The following is a 16018-nucleotide window of genomic DNA, read 5'->3' on the forward strand; positions in this document are numbered from 1 at the left end:
CATGTGCCAGACCCTGTGCTAAATACATTAGAGGTATTTTATTTAAGTTTCACAACATTCCCACACAACAGGTGCTATTATCTTCAGCTTACTGATGAAGAATTTAAGGTTCCAAAGGCATGGCTTACTCACCTGCTATAGATGTAAGCTTCATAGGAGCAGAGACTTTGCTCAGTTTTTTAGTCTCAGTACCTAGCACGGGTTCTGGTATACAGTTGTGTTCCATAAATGTTTACTTACTGTCAAAATGATAGAGTTTGGGTTTGAATCTGGTAGTCTGATGCCCAGGTCCATGTGTTTAATATAACAAAGAATCTGTGATAAGCAGAGCACCCCTTTCATGAGCTACAACCCCATTCAGAGACAGGTCTAAGTAAGTAATTCTAAGTTTTTTGTCCTAGATTGACCCTCGCTCAGGTGGCAGGTGTGCAGTAGGTGCCACGTGCGCATTTGACCAGTTGGTGCTGGACTTACAGGGCACAGGATTTACATTTTTCACTCCGTCAGGCCCATTCTCAGCCATTGTATGCTGGTCTCTTCTGCAAAGGCCAGACTTGGCCTGCTGGATGCATTTCATGACGCTAATAAACCTTCACACCTACCCAGAGCATTTAGACACTTAGAAAATAGACCCTAAAAGCTTCATGCAGCAATATGCTTCCCCCTGCAAGCCTGAGGGACATTAACGGAAGCACATACGCTACGGAACCCGGCTGCATCATTATTGGGACTGATACACGCTCACTTCAACCAATCTATTTTTATTTGAAGCACTTACGTTGCATGAAACTGAGCATAATAACTACAGTCAATAGAGATGTATTTGTTTTTATTTAAACTCATAAATGTGCTAACGCCAATAAAGATTTTTTTCTCCTCTGAAAAGTAAGACATGTATGGAGGAGATGGAAATTTATACATCCATCAAGCCAGGAAAGCCCATTTTCTCAGAAACCATTTTTTGAATTGCCAGTGATTTATGGTGGCAGACTGAAGACAGAGTTGGTGAGGTTGGAAGAAGGAGCGAGAGAAAACCCATCGATGTAGTTAATTTATTTTTCTCCATTTAAAGAGCAGAGGATTTAAGATGAGAGTGGAGGGCAGAGGTCGGGTATCTGCGTGAGAATTGGATTCTAGGAATAAGTTAGAACCTCAATGTCCTGTTTTGTCCAAATATGCCTTGAGAATCTGGGAATCAGATGGAATGGTGAGACTAGCCCTGGCTTCAGAAGGTCTAGATTTGCTGTTATCTAGTTATGTCATTTTGACAACCATCTTGGGCTTCCTCATCTATAAGCAGGACATCAGTATTGGCTTTACTTGGTGGTAAAGGGCACAGATTCCGTAGGGCCAGACTGTTGGGATTCAAATCCTGGCTTTGTCCTTTATGACTGTGTGACCTAGGGCAAGTTATTTTATTTCCCTGGGCTCTGACTTCTCCTTTAAACCGTGAGGGGATGATAATGCTACATGCCTTACACCCTTGTTTTGCAGTTTGTTTATTTAGATTTTATTTATTTGACAGAGCACAAGCAGGGGGAAAGACAGGCAGAGAGAAAGGAAGAAGCAGGCTTCCCGCTGAGCAAGGAGCCCAATATAGGGCTCTATCCCAGGACCCTGGGATCATGACCTGAGCTGAAGGCAATACTTAACCAACTGAGCCACCCAGGCGCACCCTATGTTTTGAGGTTTAAAAAGTAATATGCACATAAAGGACTTAGAATGGAGTCTGGCACACAACAAACACCCGATTAGTTCTTTTATCAAGACTGTTAGGGAAGTTACAGAGTATTTAGTTTAGAGTCTTTCATTTTGTAGATGAGGAAACAGCCCTAGAGAGGTGCTGTATTAGTTTCATAGTGCTGCTGTAACAACCCACAACCCATATGACTTAATACCACACACATTTATCCTCTTGCAGGTATCCCTTCTCGGCCTTTTGGCTAAGATCAAGTGTATCCTCTTGCAGGTCTGCATGTCAGAAGTCCAGTGAATCTTACAGAGTTAAAGTCAAATTGTCTGCAGGGCTGACTGCTTCTTGGGGCTCCAGGGGAGAATGTGTTTCTTGCCTCCTGCAGCTTCTAGAGGCTGTCCACATTCCTTGGGGGAGCCTTGCACCACTGCAGGCTCTGCTCCCCTGGTCACATTGCTGCCTTCTCTCTCTGGGCTCTTGCCTCCCTCTTGAAAGCACTCTTCCTTGTGGTGATATCAGACCCACCAGGAAAATCTCCCATCAGGATCTTTAACTTATCTACAGAGTCCTTTCTTCCATGGAAGGTAACACATTTGCAGGCCCCAGGGATTAGAGTGTAGACTTCTTTGCAGGGGACAATAGTTAGACTTCCATAAGTCTTGGGGTCACATAACTGGTTAGTTGCATGGAGTGATTCTGAATAAGAGATTTCTGGACTCATGTTCTTTTCATGTCCTAACAAACATGCTTTTGGCTGCCTTTGCTCTTGGGATGACAAGGTGACTGGCCTGAAGGTACACGGCCAGAGAGAGGACATGTCCTTGAATGTCTGAAGCCATCTGGAGCTTCCTGAGGGCATGTTCCATAAGCAGCCTAGCAGCCTGGAGTCAGGGTATGAGGTAGGCAGGCTGGATCCAAAGGTTGGCTGGTGTGGATCTGTGGCCTTGCGGGGATATACCCAGGGGGTGGAGGGTGGAGGTTGGTGGATGGGGAATGGGAAAAAAGAGCGTATTCAGATTGAATATGCTGGATCACAGAGTGGATGCAGGTGAACAGGATGACAAGGAGGCTTGACAAGGTAACAGAGATCTCTGAGTGCTTTAGAGCAGTGGTTTCCAAATTTTGCCAGTTGCAACTGTTTTAAAAAATATACTCATTAAGATGGCTATTATCTAAGACAAAAAGAAATATCAAGTATTGCTGAGGCTGTGGAGAAAATTGGAGCCTTGCACATTGTTGGTGGAAAAATAAAATGGTACAGACACTGTGGAAAACAGTAAGGAAATTTCTCAAAATATTAAAAATAGAATTACAATATGATCCAACAATTCTACTTCTGGGTGTATGCCTAAAAGTGTTGAAAGCAAGGACACAAGCAGATATTTGTATACTCATGTTCATAGTAGCATTTTCCACAATGGCTAAAAGGGTATAAGCAACTCATTGATGGGTGATTGGATAAACCAAATGTGATATATACATATAATGGAATATTTTTCAGCCTTAAAAAGGAAGGAAATTCTGATATATGCTACAGCACAGATGAACCTTGAGGACATTATTGCTAAGTGAAATGATCTAATCACAAAATGACAAATACAGGATTATTCCAATTTCATGAGATACCTAGAGTGGTCAAATTTATAGAGACAGAATGGTGAGTGCCAGGGTCTGGGGGAGTTTGGAGTGGAGAGTTACTGTTTAATGGGGCAGAGCTTTAGTTTGGTAAGATGGAAAAGTTCTGGATATAGATGACAGTAATGGCTGCATAACAATGTCAATATATTTCATGCCACTGAACTATGTTCTTAAAGCTACAGAACTATGTACTTAAAAATGGTTTAAATGGTATAAATAAAACATACTGTGGAATACAAACCAAAAAACTAGAGACAAAGATAGACAGCAGGGAGGTGCCTAGGTTGAAGTAGGATGAGGTACCTACAAAGGAGATTTGCTATCTCCTTTGTAGAAGGAAAGCCCAGAGATAATTTCCCGCAACCCTGGAGCCCTTTGAGTTGCCAGGAAATAGCATTGAAATCCTTGCCATGCTAATTGAGTCATGGAGCCTAGGATCCTATAGTTCCCATCCATGGCACCTTATTTACACTACAAATTCTCTGGTACTGTAGGACATAATTTCTGTCCTTGGATGGTTAATGGTGGTAGAGAAACACTGGCTAGGGAGAAAACTGGGGCAATGCTGTGCCTCCTAGGAGTTTATCTCTGGGCTCCTAAAGTACCTGTGGTGGTTGTATCACATCACCTTAGACTCTAGTGGTAGTAAGACTGGGCCTTTGCCTGAGGAGCCCTGCTAATGGCATGTGGAGTAGACTTCAGGGCTATTGGCTTCCTCAGTTGGGCCTGTCCCCTTCTGCCCCACAAGGTGTGCTGAGAGCTCCTTTGTAGGTTTGTCTGAGAAGCATCTCAGGGTTAAGTGGAGGGAGGGGCACAGCAGGAGACCCAGGGTGTGCTCTGGTGACCTGGCTCCCAGGTGGCTTGCTGTTCATGCTGCTGGTCTATGGCTTGGTCTCATCCCCTGGGCTCTGCCCATGACAGATAGTCTCAGCATGTGTGACACTGGTGCTTTCTCTTCCCCCGGCTTCTGCCTTTCCTTTCTTTCTTCTTCCACCTACTCTGAAACCTTGTATTTTTGCCTCCTACCCCCAGTTGGTCCCTGTAGGCAGATAGCTTGACCATACTGACTGCTGGAAGCTGTCGAAGGCTCAAGCTGGAGTGGGTTCTGAAAGGAGGAGTCTAGATCATTAGCTAAGGATGACCACACAGGCTCTGCTCCTCCTGGGTTCTTGTGGCTGCCTTAGCCTAGACCTCTGACCTTTGAACCAGGTGTTGGTTTTAGCAAATTGGGATGGAAGGGATGGGTGGGAAGGGATTGGGAGCTTCTCATCTATATAGAGGGGTTAAGAAATACTCGTCAGTAGACTGTGTATGGAAAGGCTCCCATGAGCGAAAGAGCCCACAATATTATAAGAAATTAGAGATGAGAGCTGTCCACCATGCCCTGGAGGGCCTTGAGAAGGAGTTAGGGCCTAAAAATGGGACATGAAATATAGGAGGATGTATTAGTAATTTTGCAGTTCTACAGGAGTGAAAAAAAAAGGATTAAGCAAAGAAAAATAATCATATAGCCAAAAGGTCCAGATTTAGATTTAACTTGAGGCCCTATCTTGGTCCCCAAGTGATGTCATCAGGAACCTCTTTTCCTCCACCACTCAGTTTTGCTTTCTCTGTGTTGGCTTCTTTTTCCTCACATGTTGGCAGCATGGCTTCTGGAAACTCCAGGCTTGCGCCCATCTGCTCAGCAGTGAGGCAGGTGAACAGGCTGCTTCTGTGAGGGTAGAGGTTTCATGCAGGAGGTAAATTTGGAAGAATAAATAGAAGTTAAAAAAAAAAAGATTTAGTTCAAGTTGTAGTTACTCTTGAATGCCAAGCCCAGGGTTTGGTGTAGGAATAGGAATGTACCCTCGTTAAATTGGCATCTTGGGAAGCTAGGAATGGTGTAGTGAAGTTTGGATGAGGAAGCAAGAGGCTGGGGACTGAGTAATCATTTAGAAGAGTTCTGTAGATGTCTAAGGGTGAGTGGGGGCTCTGGAGTAACCTTCGAGGTTTGTCCTACCCCGTGTGCTATTGGGACTGGCACAGTCACCTAGATGTACAGTCTAGAGGCACAACCAGGGGCTCAGTAAATTCCCATGCTTGAGTGAGTGGGTGGGTGGGTGGATGATGGGACATGGTGGAAGGATGGCTGGGTAGAGATCCCAAGTCTTAGACCAGGCCATGCAAATGGATGGAGGTTGCATAGAGAGGATGTGTAAATGTGAAGAACCACAGCGAGGATATAAATTGTGTGAAATTACATTTGGGATAAGCAGATCCCAACAAAACAAGTGCCTATTGCCTCCAGCCACCTCTTGGCAGACTTGAGGATGCTGCTCACACATCAACAGAGATTAGGACCCAATATTCCCCCCTTCTGACTTGCTGGGTATCTGGCACCAGGTCATTCTTTTTGCTAGAAAATCTTAGCACCTTTTCCCCTTTCAAGGAAGACCAAAGAAAGAATCTTTATATAATTTGTTCTGTCAGGAAAGATTGGCATCAAAGAATCTTTTCCTTTCTACCACAGGATACTCTGTTATTGTTCTTGATCTTATCTCATGTAGATTGGCAGGGGTAAATTGGCCTTTCATAAATTTAGAGTGAAGGTATTGCCACATTAGTTAAATCTTGTGGTAGGTACTGAGACCAAAAATAAAATAAAACCGAATTATTTTATTGTTATTATTGTGATTCTTTTAATCATAACAGAAGACCAAATGTAAGCCAAATGAGCAATTAATAGGAAGGATATTGGGATGGTTGCCAAAATCTGCAGAAGAGACTAGCCAAGCCTCTGGAAGAGCAAAAAGCAGGCCTGTCTAGGGTCCCCAGTTGCCCTCTTATCAGGAGTCTTGGAGGGATCCCAAAGATCCCCAGCCTCCTGTCTCCTTAAGTTGCAGGCTTCTGAGGGAATCTGATTGGCTTGGGCTTGAACCAAGTCTCTTTCCTGGGACTGATAAACTGTGACAGGAGATTAAGATGATTTGTCACATAGCAAAGACACAGCTATCCTTGGGAAATAGAGCATTCCCAGAGAAAAGAAAATAAACTGCTGTTTGAGTCAGGCAGCTACTCAAACGTATTTACAGCAAAAGCCTCTGTCCAAGAGGCCTCTAGACTCATTCCACTTATTCTTGGTCTAGAATGGATGAGGAAGGCTAATCCGGTATCCTCCTTGATTCCTTAATTTTCACACTCGTGTAATGAGTTGTCCCAACTCTTAGGCAGGAAATAACTTCCTTCAGACATTTGGAAATGCTTAGCTCATCTTTGAGCAAAACAAGATAAACGGACCTACTTCATTGATTTCTAGGTCACTTGCAAGGCTGGAAACCCTATACAGTGCCTTGATGCCAAAAGGGGCTACTTGGGTATTGCACATTTCCATAACTGCTCCCCTCAGGGCATTTTGCAGTAGCATCAGCAGTAGGTACACTAGTGAAGACTTTTCCATCATTCTTTTTATTTACAATCAGTTAAATTTGTGGTCATCCTCCCCCTCCCCAAACAGTGTTTGTGATTGGTATTTCTGTTGTAAGTGGGTCAGAGCCTAAATAGGTCATGTTGGCTCTCTAAATGTAATCCTGAAATGAACAGGGCAGGAGAAGGAGAAGTGCTTAACTGATATCCAAAGGGAGAAGGAGGGTGAGCTTGGCGTTCAAGGTTCTACTGGTGTTTTGGTGGTTAGGAATCCCTAATTGAATTGAGGGAGAAATGGCTATGGGCTTTGGATAGTGGAAGATGTCACGTGTGAGAGCAGCTCTGCTTCCCTCTGACCTGATCTGTGAGGCTGATAAGAACTGGCAAGGATTTGGATCTTTCGGAAGCTGGAAAATATATGAGAGGGTAGAAGCAGGGGGAGTTGCTATGGACTAAATTTATATGTTGAAGTCCTAACCCTCAATACCTCAGAATATGGGTGTATTTGGAGACAGAATCTTTACAAGATAATTTGATCAAAATGAGGTCATTAGGGTGAGCCCAAATCCAGTATGACTGGTGTCCTTATAAGAGGAGATAGGATACAAACATATGCTGAGGGAAGACCATATGAAGACACAAGGCGAAGATGGCCATCTACAAGCTAAGGCAGGTGTCAAACCTGTTGACACCTTGAAAGTCTTGGATTTCTAACCTCCAGAATTGTTGGAAGATTCTGTGGTACTTTGTTAAGGCACCCACTAGCAGACTAATACAAGGGTCTTTTGTGAGGTGATAGGTTATATTACTCTGCTTCCTCTCCCACAGACAGACTTGGCTTTTTGGATTCTCTAAGTTTTTGGGTGATTGGCTCTGCTCTTAAAACTTATTGGCCCAGAATTTCTGGGGACCAATTCTGCTTTTATCCATGCGTTCCTTTTTCCACGGCTTAAGGAATGTTCTTAGTTGACAATTCTGCAGCTGAGAGACTGCATGGCACTAACCTTGGGCCTGACCATGGGACTCATCATTTTCCCCCCTCCCTGCATTCCTACCATACTTTCATACTGAATGACCATTTCAGGGCAACTGCAAGAGGAATGGGCGACGTCACATCATTTTTGTAGATAAACTAGAATCATAGAGGAATCTCCCTTGTTAGTGAGCTGGAGACTTCACTGAGACTCGAAGTGAAGCTTAGCTCAGCCTGGTGACCTTTGAAGATTACTTTGAGATCAGAATTTGCATTGCAGTCACTGTGCAGCTGCATTTCCTTTGTGAATCCTGTCTGAAATTCCATGTTTATTTAGTTCTTCTGGTTAAGGGCTCTTGAGAGCCTTGTGAAACTATCTGGGAGGGCCACAAAGTGTTGTTTTTTTTTTTCCTTTTCCTCAATAGTTTTCTTTAAAAAAAAAAAAAAGTCAATATCTGATTGTTCATCACTGGAATATAGAAATACAATTGAGTTTTGTATATTTATCATGTATTCTTTTTATATTATGCAACCTTGGTTATTCTTGCAGATTTCATTGAATTTTTTTGCACTAACAACTATGTTGCATAAAGACAGTTTTACTTCTTCCTTTTTAATTTAGAGAGGCCTGTTATTTCTTTTTCTTTTCTGATTGAACTGGCTAGGACCTCTAGTAAAATGTTGAAAACAGTGCTGAGAGTGGACATCTTATTCTTGAGCTTTGTAGGAAAGCTTTCTGTCTTTTACCACTAAGTATGATGTTAGCATGTGGCTATTTTATAGATATCCTTTGTCAGATTGAAGAGATTCCCCTTTATTCCTAATTTGCTGAGAATTTCGTGTTTTTTAAAAAATCAGAATAGATTTTGGATATTAACATGTGCTTCTGTGTGTATTGAAATCATGTAGTTTTCTCTTTAGTTTGTTAAACATAATGAATTTTCTTGATTATTTAAAAAAATATTAAAGCAGCCCTGCATTCCTAAGGTAAATCCCACTTGGTTAGGATGTATTATCTTTTACCATATTGTTGGATTCAATTTACTAAAATACTGTTTAGTATTTTTCCACTTACATTCATGGGGGAGTATTTGTAGTTTTAAAATAATGTATTTGTCTGGTTTGGTGTCTGGATAATGTTGGCCTATTAGAATGAGATGGGAAATTTTCCCTCCTCTGGAAGAGTTTATATATAATGAAGAGTATTTCTTCTTAAATATTTGGTACAGTTCACCATTGAAGCCATCTGGACCCGAATTTCTCTTTCTGGGAAGATTTTAAACTACAAATTCAATTTCTTAAGTATATATAGGGCTATTCATTAGCTATTTCTTCTTGAGCAAGGTTTAGCCATTTGTGTATTAGAAAAAGTCCGTTCTAAGTTGTTGAATTTACTAGCATAAAGTTGTTCATAAAATCCCCTTATTATTTTAATATATCTTTATATTTAATATATATAGAATCTGTAGTGATATCATCTGTATCTCTCATCCCTGATATTGGTAATTTGTAACTTCTCTCTTTTTTTCTGAGTACTCTACCTAGAGGTTTATAAATTTTGTAAATCTTGGGATCCCTGGTGGCGCAGCGGTTTGGCGCCTGCCTTTGGCCCAGGGCGTGATCCTGGAGACCCGGGATCGAATCCCACATCGGGCTCCCGGTGCATGGAGCCTGCTTCTCCCTCTGCCTGTGTCTCTGCCTCTCTCTCTCTCTCTCTGTAACTATCATAAAAAAAAAAAAATTAAAAAAAAATAAATTTTGTAAATCTTTATAAGAACCAGCTATACTTATCCCCTTTTTTCTACATCATTGATTTCTAGTCTAATCTTTAATCTAGTCTAATATTTAATCTTTCTAGTCTAATCTTTATTACTTATTTTCTATACATACTTTAGGTTTAATTTGCTCTAGTTTTTCTAGTTTCTTAGGCTGAGATCATTTTCTAGAATCTTTTTTTCCTTTTCTAGTATAGGCAGTTAGTGCTATACATTTTCCTCTGAGTATTGCCTTAGTGCCATCCCACAAATTTTGATACGTTGTGTTCTCATTTTAATTCAGTTCCAAATACTAATTTTCCTTTTGATTTTTTTTTTGTTGACAAGTATATTACCTATAAGTGTGTTATTTAGTTTCTAAATATTTGGAAAATATGAGTATTTGGACCTGATCTTTGGAAAATATGAGTATTTTATATTATATAAAGATCTTTACTGATTTCTAACTTAATTCCATATGGACCCCGAACATGCTTTGTATGCTTGAATCCTTTCAGTTATCGAGGGACTTCTTTTTTTTTTTTTAAGATTTTTAAGATTTTATTTATTTATTCATGAGACACACACACACACACACATACACACACACAGACAGAGAGAGAGAGAGAGAGAGAGAAAGAGAGAGAGACATAGAGGGAGAAGCAGGCTCCATGCAGGGAGCCTGACATGGGACTCAATCCCGGGTCTCCAGGATCACGCCCTGGGCTGAAGGTGGCACTAAATTGCTGAACCACCCGGGCTGCCCTTGAGGGACTTCTTTTATAACATAGGATATAGTTTATTTTGGTAAATGTTCTGTGTATTCTTGAAAAGAATGTATAATCTGTTGAGTAGAGTTTTCTTTAAATGTCAGGTCAAGTTGGTTGATAATGTTCAAATATTTTGTATTTTTACTGATTTTTCTATTTGTCAATTATTGAGAGAGGGAGGTATTGAAATCTGACCATAAATGCATCATCTTTGTCTATTATCTTTGCAGTTCTATAAGTTCTTAGTGTATTTTGAAGCTCTGTAATTAGGTGTATAAGTGTTTAGGATTAGATCTTCTTGACAAATTGATTCCTGATCTTTTTTATTCCTAGTAATATTGTTTACTTGGAAATCTACCTTATCTCATATTGATATAACCATTCATACTATTATTTTCTTTGTGTTAACATGGTATACCATTTTACCATCCTTTTATATTTAACCTGTCTTTATATTTAAAGTGAATTTCTTATGGATAGTGTATTGGTTCTTGATTTTTTTTTTTTTATCCAATCTGACGATCTCTGAATTTTTTATAAGTGGTGTTTAGACCAATTATATTTAATGTGATCATTGTTCTGGGATGTGTCTAGGTTTTTTGAAAATAGTGTCATCCTTTCAAGTCTTGATTTTAAGATTTATTACACAGGACCTGAGAAGTGATTAATCTAGGGCAAATTATTTTCCACTGCTGAGGCAAGACTCTTCTGAGTATTCTGTTCAGTGCCTAATGAATTTTGTTCTTTTCCAGTCTGGCTGGTGGGAACAGTCACGATTCCCAGCCCCAAGTGGGTGTTGGGTGTGCTTCCTCTAATTGTTTTGGATATTTCTTTCCCTAGCCTCTGTTATTTTCCTGGCTTGCATGAAAACTTGAGGAGGATGCTTTTCAGATCTTTGGAGTTCTCTCTCTGAGGCTTTCTCCTTCATGGTAATCTGACTTTCAAGTGGTAGCTGTCTCCTCAGCTCAGGGAGTCTATTGGTTTCCATCATGGCCTGTAAACTCTTTCAAGGTAGGAATCTGAGTTAGTCTTAGGGCTCACCTCATTTGTTTCCTGGCTTTGAGATGTTGCTGGCTTTCATGGTCCAGCAACATGTCTAGGGTCTTGAAAACCATTTTAAAAATATACACATTATAATTTCTTGGTTGTTCAGGCAGGAGGGTAAATCTCCTTGTTATTCCATTTTGGAATAGAAGTATTGAATAGTGGTTCGTTCGTTCTTTCCTTCCTCCCTCCCTCCCTCCCTCCCTCCCTCCCTCAGTTCCTTCCTTCCCTCCCTCCTTTCTCCTTCTGTTTTTAAGCTACATTTGAAGATCTTTGGAGAGGACTTGTGTTCTCAATTTGCCATGGTCCCTACCATTTCCTATTTCATTACTTTGACTCACTTCTTTCATCTGTGTTACTTGCTGGTTTCTTAGCTGTTTTAAATTGCAGCACCTGAAAGATACGGGACATGGAATATATGACTTTGGTGATGGTGGATGTGGTAGGAGGTGGCCAGTAGGTTCCTTGAGTGGGAATAGCAACATGACATTTTAATCTTTGTATTCCTAGTGTCTGATACACAAACATTTTTATTGAAGGAAGAAAGGAAACATCAGGAAAGACTGAATTATTGCCTGGCTGGGTGATTTATGGACTTTTTAAGTAGATATTTCTAAATGTCCTCCAAAATATTTATAGTAATTTATACTTCTATCAACTCTGTATGAGACCATCACACATTTGAACATATTGTTGGGTGTCTTCCTGACTATTTTACTTCAAATTCAACCTTTTGAGCTCTGCACAGGATAGTGTCACAGATGCTAAAGGTAAACTTACTGCCAAATCCCTGAGGCCCACCTGAGTTCAGTTTAATGTAGTTCTTGGACATGGTGCCTTACTATGCCTCTATCTGCAGACATTCTCAGGCCTCAGAAGCACACTGCCCACTTGTATAAGATGGAAATGCCAGCAAAATAACACACTAGAGTGCCCTTTAACCAATGAGGGATGGCATTTGGTGGATCAATATCCCAGCTTCCTTCCCCATTGGGAGATCAGTTCCTGTTGCATGTTCTATACAGTCTCTCAGTGGGTACCCAGGTGGGATTTGAACTCCAGTTTTTTCCACAGTGGTGATCTGTTTATTGACACAACTTTAATTGATTCCTCCCTTTCCTGTTTTACTTCTTCATGCCTTTGCCGTGTTTCCTGGGATTGTCTCCAAAATTACCTGTATCTAAATTCCTGTCTCCAGGTCTACTTTGGTAGGGAATCTAAACTAAGGCAGGTAGTTTTAGTAAGGAGCTGTCCTGGAACTCAGTGCATCCTCTGTCCCTACCCCTGCCCCCAATATAAATGCTCATGTATGACAGGGGAGGTAGCAGGAGAAGGTGCTTGCCTGGCAGGAAGTCTTGAGTGCCAGTGGGCCCATATCAATGGTGGCCATGTTGACATTCTTTCTGTGTTTCTAAAGATGGGTAGCTTGTAGGAGGCGCAGCTGGGAGGAAGCTTTTCTATGTTCAGATACATAGGTGCTGACACAGGAGGCTGCAGACAAGGAAAGATGTAGGTAAGCCCCAGTATTGCCATGGGGTCTGATGATTTCATTTCCTGCCTAAAACAAGTTCTTATTTCTGGGGCTTCATTAAGTAGACCTATAGTAGGTCCTTTTGTGTGTGCATCTATATAAATATCGATAGTACTTCATGAGCTCTTTATGGTAGGATCTGTGTCTTATTTTCTTACTACCTTTTGAAAGTTAATTTCTTTAATAGGGAATAGACTCATGTGATTCAAAATGTTTGAGCTCCTGCCTTCATCCTGGGTATCCACTGGAGTTTCAACTCCAGCCCCACTGCAGGCAATACTGTCATTAGTTTCCTAGAGAAGCCTCCGGAGTTTCTTTATGCTTATGCAAACAAATGTGAATAAAGATTCTTATGCCCTGCTTCATAATCAAGTTTATTATATAGCATCTAGTTTTATGCTTATCTCTTCTTGTGATATAGCTTAGAGATACTCTGATATCTGTGAATAGATCTGCATCATCATTCTTTAATAGCTTCATAGAAGTCCATGGTTTGGGTGTACCATAATTTATTTAACCAGTCCTTATCAGTGGTGATTTGGGTTGCTTCTGATCTTTGCTATTGCTTCAATATTGTCTCAGTGAATAACCTTGTGCATATGTAATTTTGCACATATGTAAGCATATTTATAGAATGAATTCCCAGAAATGGAATTGCAGAACCATAGGCTTCATTCATTTGTAATTTTGATCGAGTTTATTCACTTGTCCTCCACTGGGGTGGTAGGAGTTTATATTACCACCAGAAAGTAAGAGAGTTTCTCTATGGCTTCATCAACAAAGTATGTAATCAAACTGTTGGGAGTTTTGCCAATCTGATGGGTGAAGAATGGCATTGTCGCGTGTTTTAATTTGTATTTCTTTTATTATAATGGAGATTGAACATTTCTTTATATGTTTCAGGAGTCATTGTATTTTCTGTGAACTCTCTAATATTTTTCCATTTTTCAGTGCACTTTATTGTTATCCATTCTGGTAGTTCTTTTTCCTACAGATTCTGATAGTTCCTTATATATTAGAAAGATAAGCTCTTTATCAGTGACATGAGTGGAAAATGTTATTATGTTTTTGCTGTTTATTGTCTTTGACTCACTTTATAGTGGTTTGTTTTTTTGCCATGATATTTTTATTTAAAAATTTTTAATGTAATCATATCTATCAACTTAAAACATGACTTGTGGATTTTCAAGCATAGTTAGAAAAGCAATCTTCTACTCTACTTGGTATCCTTAGCTTAATGCTAGGAGCAGTTTAGCTATCTAGAGAATGTTATAATTAATAGGTCACCAAGGCCCTTCTGCAAGTGCCTTTTTTCTAAAGTCTCTGCCCAAACCCCCATCCCCCTAATTTAGCCAGTTTGATCAGGTGAGTAACAGTAATTCATACTAACTGGTAGACTTAACTTTCCCTGAAGTTCATTCTGTTTAAATAAGGAGCTGAGTCATCCGTAGTGACAATTAAATTGTTAGAGAGTTGGGAAACATGGGAAAATGGTCAAGGATGCTGTAGTGAGTTGGAATGATGGCTGTTCTGTAGTTCAGGCTTCTATTCTCTCATTCTACCCGTCTATAATCCCAAGAAAGACTAACTTTGAAGGGGAAATGACTCTTCCATCTTGATCTCCATTTCTATCAATGGTCACTGTGATATTTATGTGGGCTGGTATCTGGTTGGAAGTCAGAAGGACTGAGCAGCGTTGGACAAATGTTGATTAAACTGAATTTACCTTTTGTATCTACTGCTACTTGCTTGGCTTCCCCTGCCCCCAATCCTGTTCCCTAGACCAAGGGAAGTTACTGCATAAGAGAGGGATGGACAGTAAGAGAGTTTTGTAGAATTCTACTCAAGAAGGGAGTTCTATATTCTTCTGGGCTCAAAGTCTATCACTAATTGGCTGTATAATTGTATATAAGTTCCTTAATCTCCCTGCCCTCAGTTTTGTCAGTTATTGAACAAGAGGGAACTTATTGTTAAAGGCCCTGTAAGTTTTAAGTTTGCAAATCAGGTGATTTAGGCAGTTGGGATTTCTTGGTTGAGGGTGGGTAGGAAGGAAGTTGGAACCCCTCTCAGATGCTTGATGCTTTTGTCCTCAAACCTTCATCTCAATGACCAGTGACTTGCAGAGAGCTTGGTCAGTCTCTGCATCTGCCCTCACTCCCTGTCCCCTCTGCTGCCCCAGCTCTGCTCAGCCCCAGTGGAGCCAGACAGTCACTTACTAAATGAATAGTTTATGCAGTTCATTGCATTTATTAATTTGTAATTTCACTCGGCTACAAGTGGTGACTGAAAGTTTAAGGGACAATCAATTCCATTAGTGTATTTTGTACTTGAACATTAAAAAATTTTCATTTAAAGAACCAAGCAAAATGATTTTGTTGGGTGTTGGCTACTGGTCTCTGTCCTTTCTGTATCCTCATGTTGTGCCCCAGAGATTAAGTACTGCTGATGCTATAGCTTGAAGCTACAAGGTGTTTTTCAGAATGGTGGGCTATATAAATAAAGCATATTATACATCTATTTTATTGGTATGTTTGCCCTTGAGTTCCTGAGAATGCAAAAGGACAAAGAGTTTCTGTGGTTCTCTGTGACTATGAGGACCACCTCTCAGCACTGGCTGTAAGAACTTTGACAAAATGACTTGTGTAGAAGTGGGGAACTGAAATTGGGTTTTGCTTGCTCTCTCTAGCCTTGTTTGTGTGGAAAGCTTGCAAAGTTAGAATTAGCAAGAGATTCTGAAAGAGAAAGGAGTTAGTTTCCCAATTTCACTGGGCCAGTCATAATTCCTAGTTTTGCTGTTGGAATCCATGGACTTACAGCCAGCATTTGTTGAACTTATCATATGTACAAAGGTGGGATTTGGTCCTGTGGGACCCTCTTCAAGTTTCTGTGGTACCAGGGTTCTTTTCCTGGAATATCCACCCACCTCCCACCCTGGCCCCTTGTCTGAGACCCTAAGCCCTATGACTGAGACTCTGCTCTTAGATCTGTGTCCAGATCTTGGATCTGAGGGGAGAACATCCTGGTGGCCCCTCTCTTTCTGACTTCGAAAGGAGACAGGAGGAGAAGAACTTAAAAAGGCAGACATATGCTTAAGTGATAATAGGTCCCCAAAAATAGGTCCCTTTCTGGACAAAAACAGAATTATTGCCACAAGAATAGCATATGGCTGTCGTTTCTGTGGCTGAAAACTTACAAATCATGCTGGGAATGGGA

This window comes from Canis lupus, chromosome 9 (genome assembly GCF_048164855.1).
Source record: "Canis lupus baileyi chromosome 9, mCanLup2.hap1, whole genome shotgun sequence".
NCBI classification, from domain to species: Eukaryota; Metazoa; Chordata; class Mammalia; order Carnivora; family Canidae; genus Canis; species Canis lupus.